General features: G+C 36.5%; 1 pseudogene; it reads left to right on the forward strand.

Moving 5' to 3' along the window:
- Positions 1 to 30: 30 nt before the first annotated feature.
- Positions 31 to 12,976, forward strand: LOC127446348 (EF-hand calcium-binding domain-containing protein 7-like; annotated as a pseudogene).
- The last annotated feature ends 608 nt before the right edge of the window (positions 12,977 to 13,584 follow it).

A 13,584-nucleotide genomic window follows, 5' to 3' on the forward strand; every position in this document is an offset into this window, starting at 1 on the left:
GGACTCGTTCTACGTCATCGTTCTCCGCGTTCTTTTTTTTTTTTTTTTTTTGAGATACACCCAAACTCACTCACAACACAAGAATATTGCATCTGAAACAATGCGCACTGATAATTCCATTCGATATTTATATTCGATTAGTGTGTTTTCGTAATGCAGCGTTCAGAGGAAGAGAGGTATGCAATGCAGGGCTGCGTATCTGTCTGTGTTCAGATCCAGTCTGATGAATATGACCTCAAACGATCAGCTGTGCACCGGTGAGCATAATGCATTTCATTTACCCTCACACCTGCATATTGATCATAATTAATATATATTACTGATGAGATCACAATATGGTTTGTTATTCAGAGAGCAGTGTTTCACATAAATGGGTAGCACTTTATAATGTATTTAATCCATATCTTTAATCAACATTATAATGCTTATTAGATCAGTCAAGAATGTACTTTCAAATATCATACATATGTGAAAATAAATTAATCAATTCACGAATCAAAGTTTAATAACATTTCGGTAACACTTTACATGAACTAACAATGAACAATACTTTTTGATCAGTCTTGGTTAATGTTAATTTCAACATATAGTAATACATTTTTTTTAAATCAGAAGTTGTATAATATGTTAATATGAACTATGAACTAAAAATGAACAATTGTATTTTTATTAAAAGGATAGTTCACCCAAAATGAAATTGTTCCCATCATTTACTCACTATCATGCCATCCCAGATGTGTATGTCTTTCTTTCTTTTGCTGAACATGAACGAAGATTTTTAGAATATCTCAGCTCTGAAGGTCCAAACAATGCAAGTGAATGGTGACCAGAACTTTGAAGGCCCAAAAAGCACAAAAAGGCAGCATAAAAGTAATCCATATGTCTGGTTAAATACATACCGTACCTTCAGAAGTGATATGATAAGTGTGGGTGATAAACAGATGGCCACATTCACACAGAAGCAAAATACAGTTGTCAGACCTGTTTTGAGTGCTTAACACGGTTGCTTTCACACACAGGACAGTTATTTACAAGTGTGACAACAGCATTCTATAACCGATCTGGCACCCCCAAATTTTCAGGTCTCACAACCGCATTCTCTGCAAATCTGTGCTGTGTGAACGGAACCGCACTGGACAACTAGTTGTTAGTCGCGTCATATAATGCGAAAGCCGTGCTGCACTGTACACACGCATCTCGTGTTAACCATGAGGGGTTTCGTTAATTCACAGAGATGGATATATGAGTTGCGTGTCATCCGAAGATTCAACCGCTGTCTTTCACTGAAGCTGCTCGTGATTGTGCTACACTTTTAACTCGGTTAAAAAGCATTCAAAGCTGCTGTCGGTTAGTTATGATCTGATGAATGAACTCTCACCTCATTTGGACTTGTTTAATTAATAACGCGGCATCAATTGTGATAAGACATGCCGGTGTTGTGGACATCGCCGTCTTTTATATTTATTTTAGTCACTGTCACTATGGTTACAGCTGTCAGAATATGGGCTTGACTTCAGTTGTTCGTTCACACAGACAGTATTCAATCTACTACTGTAAACTGTTGTATGAACAGGACATTTCAGGACTCACACCTGTAAGTAAATGCTATTGTCAATCCCAAATACAGACTGTGTGAACAGCATATAAATCTCCACTTTCACTTTCACTTCCACATTCTTCTTTGGTTTTTGCCGATTCACATTCTTCATGCATATCACCACCTACTGGGCAGGGAAGATAATTATAGTAAAAAGGATTTAAATATCGATCTGTTTTTCAGCCACACACTGCCTTTATATACTTTGTGGACCTTCAGAGTTCTGGTCACCATTCACTTGCATTGTATGGGACTGCAGAGCTGAGATATTCTTCTAAAAATCTTTGTTTGTGTTCTGCAGAAAAAAGAAAGTCATACACATTATGGCATGAGAATGAGTAAATGATGAGAGAATTTTCATTTTTGGGTGAACTATCCCTTTAACTAACATTAACAATGATGAATAAATGCTGTAAAAAATATATTGTTAATTGTTAATTCGTGATACATAATGCATTAATGTTAAAAAATGGAACATTATTTTAAAATATTACCGACATTTCTAAATATATATAACCATACATTAAAGGGATAGTTCATTTAGTAACTCCCATGTTGTTCCAAACCTGTATGGCTTTATTTTACCCTCTGTGAAACAAGATGTAAGGCAGAATGTTAAACAACTTGAGGGTGAGTAAAATATGACAGAATTTTAATTTTGGGATGAACGTATCCCTTTAATGATTTGTTAGACATTGTATGTAATAATGTTTATTGATGATTTATTAAAGATATCTAATGTCACTATAAAATGTTACAAATAATCATCACTAGGTTATTTGCAACTGTATGTGATTGTTGTCTGTCTCTCTGCTGTCTCCATCTTTCAGTTCTTCAGCAAGCCGGTAGAAATCCATCTCAAAAGGCTTAAGACAAGTATTGGCCCCCAGGAACTAAGAAGTTGAATTTTGATGACTTTTGTGAGATACTTAAGAAGGAAAAACCCGCAGAAGCAGACCAGCTTATGAACATTTTCAAGAAATTTGATGTAAATTGTGATGGATATATCTCACATGATGAGCTCAGCAGAATCCTTCAGTAAGTGTAGAATCAGTTAAAGTCTCTTATCAGTCATAACTCAAAAGTATCTGCTGTTATAATCTTGTCTTCTTTGTATATTGTGTGAATTGATCATTTTAGACTGGAGAAAAAATGTCATCCAAGGAAGTGGATGAAATCTTTTCCTTAGCAGATGTCAACAAAGATGGGAAGTTAGACTATACAGAGGTATGGTTCCCAAGTACTGCATGACAATACACTTCTTGTTAGAAAAGGGTAAATACACACATTATGGGATGAGATAGTTGTGGATAAATCATCCCGGCTGCTGTTCAGTTTTGCAGGCTTCTCGGGTCTACAGTTGAGCAATGTTGGGCCGTAGCACTGGAGAAGCTTGTGGCTGAAACCAAACTGAAGAGGCAGAACTTTGGCAACCAGTTGGACAACTCTTCACAGAGCTTTGAGATCCCACCAGAGCTCCTAGCCTCAGAGATCCAACCCAGAACAGAGATGGAAACCTCACAGAGGAAAGGTATGATAGGTATAAGAGTCTAAACAGAAACATAGAATATTAAAATGTACACAATAGGTATTTTAGTCAGTTGAAATGTCACAGTATAATAAAACTATGGCACATACAGTACAATATCCCCAACAAGTATTTGGACACTTGAGCCACAATTAAAAAATGTATGCATGTCATTTCATTATTAGATCATTTTGATAATCATTAATACAACAAACCAAGTGGCATCTGCAAGCAAATGATGCTGGACTGTTTCCCATTAACATATTTACGAGCCATTTTAGCTATTGTTTTTAACCAACTTGTCCCAAGGTGATTTTTAATGGACATATAAAGTAAATTCCTGTCAAGTGTACACGTGTGTCCCATTAGAGTAACCACAGGTGTAGTTAATCATGTTAACTGAAATTTTGAAAAGTAAAGCTGTTGTTTTATCATTTAAAACCAATTAAACTTCTATTTGTGAAATGTACTGCTTAAGAGAGTGTGTTTAAGCTATCTTTCTTTAAAAGAAATGCCACTTGGTTAGATACTTTGTTTTATCTAATGCATATTTTCAGGTGTCCAAATACTTTTGGGGGCTGTACAGTATAAACAGTATACCACCAACATCACAACTCTCTCTGTTACGCCGGTACACATATGTGCATGCACTCAAAAACAAATAAACACACTCAGTTCTGTTTTCATTCCACATGCTGCAGCCTCCTAGAAAGAAACTAATGGTTTAGCTATTGATCTCCTCTCATGAGTGATGACAAATGGACTCATTTGGATTTGTGCTATAAATCATAATGTGAACTCAATAGAGGAATTGTGTGGGGGGGGGAGGAGTTTTTAAAACCTTTTGATTAAGGTTATCATAGTTGTCATTATTATGAATACGTTCGGTAATCTAGTACAGGATTCAGTACAAATTCAATGAGACCTAAGATTTGCTTTTGCCGGGGGCCTGGGTAGCTCAGTGGTAAAGATGCTGGCTGCCACCCCTGGAGTTCGCTAGTTCGAATCCCAGGGCGTGCTGAGTGACTCCAGCCAGGTCTCCTAAGCAACCAAATTGGCCCGGTTACTAGGGAGGGTTGAGTCACATGGGGTAACCTCCTCGTGATCGCTATAATGTGGTTCGTTCTCGGTGAGGCGTGTGGTGAGTTGAGCGTGGATGCCACGGTGGATGGCGTGAAGCCTCCACACGCACTATGTCTCCGTGGCAACACGCTTAACAAGCCACGTGATAAGATGCGTGGGTTGATGGGCTCAGATGCAGAGGCAGCTGGGATTTGTCTTCCGCCACCCGGACTGAGGCAAATCACTACACGACCACGAGGACTTAAAAGCACATTGGGAATTGGGCATTCCAATTTGGGAGAAAAAGGGGGAAAATCCCCCCCCTGCAAAAATATTTGCTTTTGCCTTGTGTTGTTCTAAATAAGGATTAAAAGAATATTCCGGATTCAATTCAAGCTAAGCACAATCGACAGCATTTGTGGCATAATGTTGATTACCACAAAAATTGTTTTGACTCGTCCCTCCTTTTTTTTTTTTTTTTTTTTTTTTTTTTTTTAAAGAAAAGGCAAAAATTTAAGTTACAGTGAGGCACTTACAATACAATAGCCAATTTGTTTGATTTGTTTAAAGGCAGAAATGTGAAGCTTACAATTTTATAAAAGCACTTACATATTTTCTTTTCTTTTTTCATCCCCTTTTCTCCCCAATTCGGAATGCCCAGTTCCCACTACTTAGTAGGTCCTCATGGTGGCGCGGTTACTCACCTCAATCCGGGTGGCGGAGGACAAGTCTCAGTTGCCTCCACTTCTGAGACCGTCAATCCATGCATCTTATCACGTGGCTCGTTGTGCATGACATCGCAGAGACTCACAGCATGTGGAGTCTCATGCTATTCTCCGCAAACCACGCACAACTTACCTCGCGCCCCACTGAGAGCAAGAACCACTAATCGCGACCACCAGGAGGTTACCCCATGTGACTTTACCCTCCCTAGCAACCGGGCCAATTTGGTTGCTTAGGAGACCTGGCTGGAGTCACTCCAGGGGTGGTAGTCAGCGTCAATACTCGCTGAGCTACCCAGGCCCCCAATAAGCACTTACATTAATTCTTCTGTTAAAACTCTATTATTTGAGCTGTAAAGTCGTTTAAATCGCCATTTTTACGATTGTTTTAATGTTTATGGCGTTACATTGTCATGTCAACGAACTTGTAAAATTTGATATAACTTTACACAGAAAAGGTTAGCAAACAATTTTTCACCATAAAATCATATTAACAAGCATATTGTTTGCGTCTTGTGGCTATATTTTTAAAACGATGTGTATTTTAATGTTTACAGATTGGCCCCATTCACTTTCTTAGTAAGTGCCTCACTGTAACCCAGATTTTTGCTTTTTTTGAAGAAAAGAAGGGACAAGCTAAACAAATTTTTGTGGTAATCAATATTATGCCACAAATACTGTCTATTGAGCTTAGCTTGTATTGAACCCGGAATATTCATTTAAACATTGTAGTATTGTCGGACTGCATTGTGATTCTGCTGTTGTAATTAAAACCCACATCCCATTGTTTATGTCAATTTGTGTGTATGTTTGTATTGGACAGACAGTCGCACCTCATCCAGACCATCTTCAGCTCGCAGTCGCAGGTCATCTTTATCCACTGCCATCGCTATGGGCACTGGCAGCAGTAGGGTGGCAGACAGGCAGATCCCAAATCATTACAGGCACCAACTGCATGCATTGTGGGGATGTTTAGGGCGTGCCAGTTACCAATGCACTTTGTCAAAGTACTTGTGAGGTAGACTGTACAATGTTGGGATAGCATTAGGGAGATCAAAATGTCTTTAATAAAGATTTAATAATGATTTTGAAACAAATTATGTTGACATCTCAAAGTGGAGTTACGTGGACAAAATTAATGTTCCAGTCAGGTAACATTCTAAGATTTGCACTAGTATACAACACTGCTACAGTGCACCATGAAATAATAAAAAATGCCATTGTACACTGGGTAAAGGCTGAGTCATACTGGAATGAGTCATTTAGGAATAAAGTATACTTGTCAGTGTATTTTAAACTTTTTTGTTTAGTTTTGCCTACAGCCTAAGCATACTGTGACCTACTCCATTGTTCTTATACTTTTTCCAAACTCAAGTGCCTTACAGGCAGCTATACATTTGCTGTGTTTTTGTAGTATCAAAGTCTTTTGGTGGCAAATTTACACCTGGTCGATATGAGTGGAGCTCTGCTATTGATCTCTTTCCCTTTGTTTGCACTCTTTTTGACTTTAACCTCAGCTGGTTTGCTTTACCACAGAAATATAATGACCAAACTCATCAAAGCAAAAAGATTGGAAAAAAACAAGGTGCTCTTGGGTGAAGAAAGTTCTATCGCCTCTGTTGTATTACCTGAGCCATGAGCTTGATAATTGGGTGTAGGGATTGGAAAGGGTCGGGTTGTGTATTTTTATGGTGGCTCGCGGTCTGTGTGTGAGGCTCTAAATTACGAAGGTCTCTGGGAGGTGACAGGGCAGTGTATTAGTCCAGCCGAGTGACCCATCTCCTTGGGACACTACATCAGGGCCTTTCAAAGTAGACACTTGCCTCTGGCGCTTTTCTTCATTTTGATTCGGGGTGGACAAACCACCCAAGTGTTATGATTTGATCCTTAACACGTTTCACAACCCAGCATAAATTCTGGGAGGAAATTGCTTTTGTTGAAAAAGTGTCATTTCAGGAGCTGGTTTTTAGCACTCAGAAAAGAAGCATAAACCAATTCTAAACATTAAAAGGCCTCTGTGGCACCTCAGGACAGGGTTTATTTCCGAAAACAACTCTCTGTTGGGTCCGAAATAAGTCTGTTTGACTCAGATTGTTGATTACTTGATGATTTAGAGTATATTTGCTGTAACATTCTGGTTTGACACAAACAACAGCAGTTAAAAGAGCAAAAAGACTTAGTTTAGACAAGAATTTATGGGTTATTCTCAGGCCTTTTTTCTTTTATTTTCGCTGAATATTGTTATACAGGAATTTTGGTGCTCTATATATGTAGCCTTGATACATATATTATTTACATTATTAATATATTTTTTATTTCATCTCTTTCATTTTTGAAGCTCCCATCCAGGTTTTTATGTGCCTTTTTTGAGCAAAGCTTTTACAATTGCACCACCCTGTGGTTGCCTGCAGTTTCTTCAGCTTCATTCCAATTTTTTGTTCTTGTTGTTTGTTGCTAGGATGATCAGACTTCAGTTGTAATGTTTCAATTTTATAACAACATTTTTCAGCATTTAAAAAGAAGTGCAGTACCAGTATTATGTCCACTCACTATGTGGACTGTGCTGTTTTGTTATACAAAATGTTATACTTTTGACCCTTTTTTTTTTTTTACAGGATTGGCATCATACTCTTATGAGAGGCTGTTTTTTATGTGGAGGAAGGTGGAACGATTGTTTCCCTTCAGTATCGCTTGCATATCCCAGAGACAACCAGCCGGCCCCGGAACCTGAGCCTGATTCCTGGTGAATATATTATACATAGATTTAAACACAAAAGATACATTGGTTATAGTTTATGAGTCATTTAAATATCTGAAAAAGCATTTCTGTGTTTTCATTAATAGCGTTTTTACTGTGTATGCCTCAGAGAAGCCTTCCCCATGGATGTGTGTGTGGACACAGCTCTCTATGTGGTGATGGGTAACGAGACCAAAGAAGATTCAAACTTAGTTTGCTTCACTGAGTTGAGAGATAAAGAGGTCAGTAAGTGCATCACTTTTCTTCTTGCATTCACATCATCTGTTCATGTCTTTGAAAATTGTAAATACAGACTGAAAGCTGCAACTTCTCCCACTTGGCTTTTGTGACGTCATGTAAAAACAACCAAAATTGATAGTAGCTTCAACAGTTTAAGGTAGTTAGGTAGCAACCTTTACACATATATCTGTTTCGTATGCCATTATAGCCAGTGTTCGTACCCTTTTTTTGGTTCTGAAATAATATAGAATATAGCGGATAGATAATTCCAACACGTGAGTGTACCAAAAATATGATAATAACTCTGTAATGTCTGCTTGTATTTGGTGAATGTTGACATATTTTAAGCAATAATATTGTTTGTTCAAGAGTGTAAGGACAAATTTGATCTTATTTTACAATGAAAAAAGAAAGTGTCATAAAAAACACTAAATTGAGAACTGCTTGAACTTGGAAGAGTCTGGCGGTTGGAATGAAAAACTGCCTTACTGGTATTGTTATCTAATGATTAAATTCTAGAACAGTGAGTCTAATGTACTGTATGTCATGTGTGATTGATGGACAGAGGTTTGTGTGGAGAGGAGTGCTCATCGCCGGTTCATTTCTTCTTTTGCCCTTCACAACTGGCTGCAGACTGATGAAGAGACCGAGGGAGACTGCCACTAAATCTGCTCAGCTAGTCAACCGCACCCTGTCTGGAGAGATGGAGTTAACCAAAGAGTTCAAGTTAGTCAATTACAAGCATGCATTGGCTAAAATAAAAATTGGCAAGGCAAATGACAAAAATGACATATATTTACATAGAGTTTCTTTGTAAGATATCCTTTTATACTGTGTGTGAAAAATAGTAATTGTGATATTATAAAGACAACATGTTGTTTGCCAAATGTAATCTGAAAAATGTTTACTTTGTATTGAATTGAGGGTATTTTTATTTTCACTATATATATATATATATATATATATATAATTGCCCAGTATTAGAACATTATAGAAATAATTTTAATTCTATTTAAATTTATTTGTATAACACTTTTCTCAATAAATACATTTTTAAAGCAGCTTTACAGAAAAAAGAAAAACTCCCTAGAATTGCAATGGACACTTTGAAATAAAAAAACAACTTTTTTTCGCAAAAATAAATAGTTAAATTTTTTTATTATTATTAATGTAACAATTGTTTTTTGAGGACCTTCCTCAGCAAATATAAATATATGCAGTTAACTGCGAATAATTCGATTAATGAATCTGCATATCATGTCTTAATTCAATTAAAAATGTATAGTTTGACATCCCTAGTTAAAATACACTTTGTAAAATCTTGTTGTTGTTTTTTTTGTTTTTTGTCACAGATGTTCCACAGGGCCCCCAGTGTTACCCAGTATAAGAACATTATAGAAATAATTTCAGTTCCATTTCAATTTATTTGTATAGCACTTTTCTTAATAAATACACTTCTAAAGCAGCTTTACAGACAAAAAGAAAAACTCCCTAGAATTGAGATGAAAACTTAGAAATAAAAAAACAACTTTTTTGACAAAAAATAAGCAGATTTTATTTTGTAATGTTAAATTTTTTTAATCTGGTAAAAGTTTGTAAAATCTTGTTTTTTGTTTGTTTGTTTGTTTTGGTCACAAATGTTCCAGTGGGCCCCCTAACGCCCTCTTGTGGCCACATGGAGGTCATGCAGACCTTAGTTTGAAAACCCCTGCATTAGAAAATGTAATGTGCTGTTTATTGAATTTAGGTTATAGTGGTTATGTGTGTGTCTGTCTGTGTGTCTGTGTGTGTGTGTGTGTGTGTGTGTGTGTGTGTGTAATATAGTGTTTATGTGTGCAAAAATGCCCTTTTGTTCCACAGGGCAGCCTTGTCTGACATTTTTGAAGTGATAGATTTGGATGGAAATGGCCTGTTGAGCCTAGAGGAGTACAACTTCTTTGAACAAAGGGCCAGTGGAGAGAAATGCAATGAGGATGCTTGGGCCATCTGCAAAGGTTCTTATACAAACACACTGTGTCTGTGTACTTTATGAAGTGGACAGTTAATAAATCAGTGCTTTAATGTTATCAAATAACCTATACTCTAAAGAGATGCAAATGCATAAGTAACTTATTTTGCTACTCTGATTGCTCCATAGTCGATGAACAAACCCTTGATTGAGTTCAGCATTAAGTAATTATCGATTTTACAATGTTTGATTTATTTTAAAAAATTGCCTAAACCCTCAGATTACTGGAGAGATATTAAACAATATAACGTCTACAGTGAGGGTGTCAAAGCAAATCTACAGGCAGTTAATTTGGATTCTGGAATTAAAATGTTTAATTCAGCAGTACAGAGGTCTATCTCATCTAAAGCAGAGGCCAAATCTCTGAAAGGTCATGGGAGTGTCTTGGTGTATACATACAAAGGAGAGAACAGGATTTCATCAGTCATAGCCAATAAGGTACACTGATTATTCTGTTCTCTTTACACTCTTTAAGGATTACACTCTCATGTAACTTTTTTTTATTTTTTTATCAAAGGAAACTCACAGAGGCACAGTGGTTCACAATGCCCCTCCAGTTCATTGTTTGAACCTAGAGTTTCTGGAGTCACAGACCAGAATGCCACCATCCCAGATGTGTACAACTTTCTTTCTTCTGCAGAACACAAATGAAGATTTTAAAAAAAAATATCCCAGCTCTGTAGGTCCATACAATGCAAATAAATGGTGACCAGAACTTTGAAGGTCCAAAAAGCATATAAAGGTAGCATAAAAGTAATCCACACGACTGTGGGTGAGAAACAGATCAATATTTATGTCCTTTTTTACTATAAACCTCCACTTTTTGGCAATTTGCATTTTTGTGCATATCGCCACCTACTGGGCAGGGAGGAGAATTTATAGTAAAAAAGGACTTAAATATTGATCTGTTTCTCACCCACACTTATCATATTGCTTCTGAAAACATGGATTTAACCACTGGAGTATGGTTTACTTTTATGCTGCCTTTATATGCTTTTTGGACCTTCAAAGTTCTGGCCACCATTCATTTGCATTGTATGGACCTGAGATATTCTTTTAAAAAATCTTCATTTGTGTTTAGCAGAAAGTCATACACATCTGGAATGGCATTGAGGGTGAGATAATGATGAGAGAATTTTCCTTTTTGGGTGAACTTTAACATTCACTGAGTGTACCAGACAGTCACTAAACCTCCAGTTGTATGAAATGGTTTATTTAAAGGAGTGCTGGTCATAAGTAGAATTTCAATGTCTTGAGCAGCCATTACATAGATTATCTCAATCGACTGAGACTTAACTCAACAGAAAAAGGGCATTAGATCTGCCAAGAAAAGCATAGCAGTTGAATGAGATTTTGCTACAGTTAATGCAACAAATTTTATGGAATGCAACTGTAATGTAACCTCCTTAGGTCAAAATAGATCAACCATAATATATTTTATTAAGATTTCCCTTGTTTCTGTTTTTAATTAATGAGTGTATATGGCTTACTGATTTTTTGTTCTTATTTTCTCTGTTGTTTTCCATGTATCCATCACTCTCGCTGCCATAGTCCAGTCAGAAAGTGACAATGCACATCAACAATGAGCAGAGCAAGAACTGTGTTAACAGCAGGGACATGAGTATGTTTGCTGTTGAGGTTCCTGCTAGGACTAAAATGGTGAGACATTTACCTAGACACATTTTCACTCCCAGAATAAGGAAACGCAAGCCAGTTTCTTCTGTGGAAAGTGGAAGGGGGGCATTTCATGCTCTAGTTCCATTCTCAATTAGAACTAATCAAAAAATCCAGACTACAGTGAGGCTAGCTAAATCTGACACATGTAGTCACTGAGACTTTGTCTCAAATGTTGTGCCAGTCATAAACTTTGCAGAATATCTTTAAAGCTTGTGCTCTGATTTGCTCTTTGTTCAGGTGTGTCAGCACGTCATGGCTTTAAACGAACAACAGGAGTGGACCTACAACTGTGCTGAAAGCATTATGCCAAGTTTGTAAATGCTGCAGTCACTTAAGGGAGTTATTATGAGGCCACAAGTGATGTAGAGTGCATGTAAATCAAATAAATAATATTTAAAAAAATGTTACAAGAACTATTGTAAGAATGATGATTTTACAATAGTGTTCATTAAATTGCATTTGTTCTAATAAGGTACTATGAGGAGATGTGCCTTTGTACAAATTCAGCTCTGTTTCTATAAGCATTAGTTAAAGATTGATAGACTTTACAATCTTGATGTTCATGTGTTTTTGTAAATAAAGCAAATGTAATGATTTTAATTAAAAACAAAATCACAGAATATTATTCTTTTAATTTCTGGTAGATTATAAAATATAACGAAATTTAAGTACTTAATGTACCCCGCTGGTTGAAATGATGCTATTGTGTAGACAGTATTATTACTTTGTTTCGTTGATTTCTTTGATACATTTAAGTTTTATTTTGGTATATTTGTATCAGTACTCAAAATGACATGCAAGCACTGGAAAAAGACAGACCAGACTGTACCTCCTACCTAACACAATCACATTTCAAGTCATATCAGTTTGGGTTTCTTAAGTAATTTTTGCAATTTTAGCAGAGAAATGTTATGCAACTAACTACATAAAGAATGTAAATTATGCACTTTTCAGCACTAGCCTGGTATTATGCTGGTGGGCATAGTCTGGATCTGGCAGTCAATATACATTCCAGAGTGTTACACACACACAGGCCTAAACTTTATTTGTCCTTGGCCTTTAGCACCACATGTAGGTTTGAGCTTCTATTTATACCTTTCGGTCAATTATTTTGCCCTTTGACTTTCTCTACTGTAACTGTAGAACAAGACACTAAAGGTCACATGACATGTGAGGATTAAAACTGCATTCCTTAACTCTACATCTCTCTCACCAACTAGATTCACTTCTCTTTAAACTTTGTATTCAGATGTTTATGTTATACAGTTATTTTCTGAACAAGCTTGAATTACCAAAAATGCCATGCTCACACCAATTTCTCTACATCTGAGATATTAAAGCCAGCCCTTTCCAGATTGGCTTTTAACCTGTATTTAAAAAAAAATAAAAAAAATAAAAAAAAAAACTGCAACATCTGATTGTGTTAACATGCAAACCTTGCATCATGGTAAACTTTGTTCCCCTTCAAATGAAGTCTGGGTGAAACTTGATGCAACAGACAAACAGCTCTGACCTAGAGCTTATAGCTGTCAAAGCATTCACTTCCATAGGGAATCTGATATTGGTCTGGTTACATTTTCTACAACAGGACTGTTAGTTGAAGGGATGAGTTCTGGTACACTCAGAATACTACGCTTATTTAATGCTGTTAATGCAGGCTTAGTGCTCACAGACAATTATCATCCATACTGGGAACAGAGGGTGCAATAAAGTTTTCTGACAAATGTGTCTGTCGAATTAACCTGGCCAACAATTTTTCTAATGTTCAAATATTGTTTATTTGCTAAAAGATGTAGTAGACTTTTTTGAGGTGCACTCAATAATTTTTTCCTCATTAAAAAAGTTGAACTCCTAAAGACATGAATTGATGAATTGTAATTTTGCAATATATGTTGGAAATCCTGACCACTCACATTAAAATGAAGACTCTAGTCATATCAGTAAACTTACTGTATATTTACTGTACAGATTTTTTTTTCACATTAACTTTTAATGTTTACAGTAAAAAAAAAA

The sequence above is a fragment of the Myxocyprinus asiaticus genome, chromosome 9 (assembly GCF_019703515.2).
Source record: "Myxocyprinus asiaticus isolate MX2 ecotype Aquarium Trade chromosome 9, UBuf_Myxa_2, whole genome shotgun sequence".
Classification (NCBI taxonomy): domain Eukaryota; kingdom Metazoa; phylum Chordata; class Actinopteri; order Cypriniformes; family Catostomidae; genus Myxocyprinus; species Myxocyprinus asiaticus.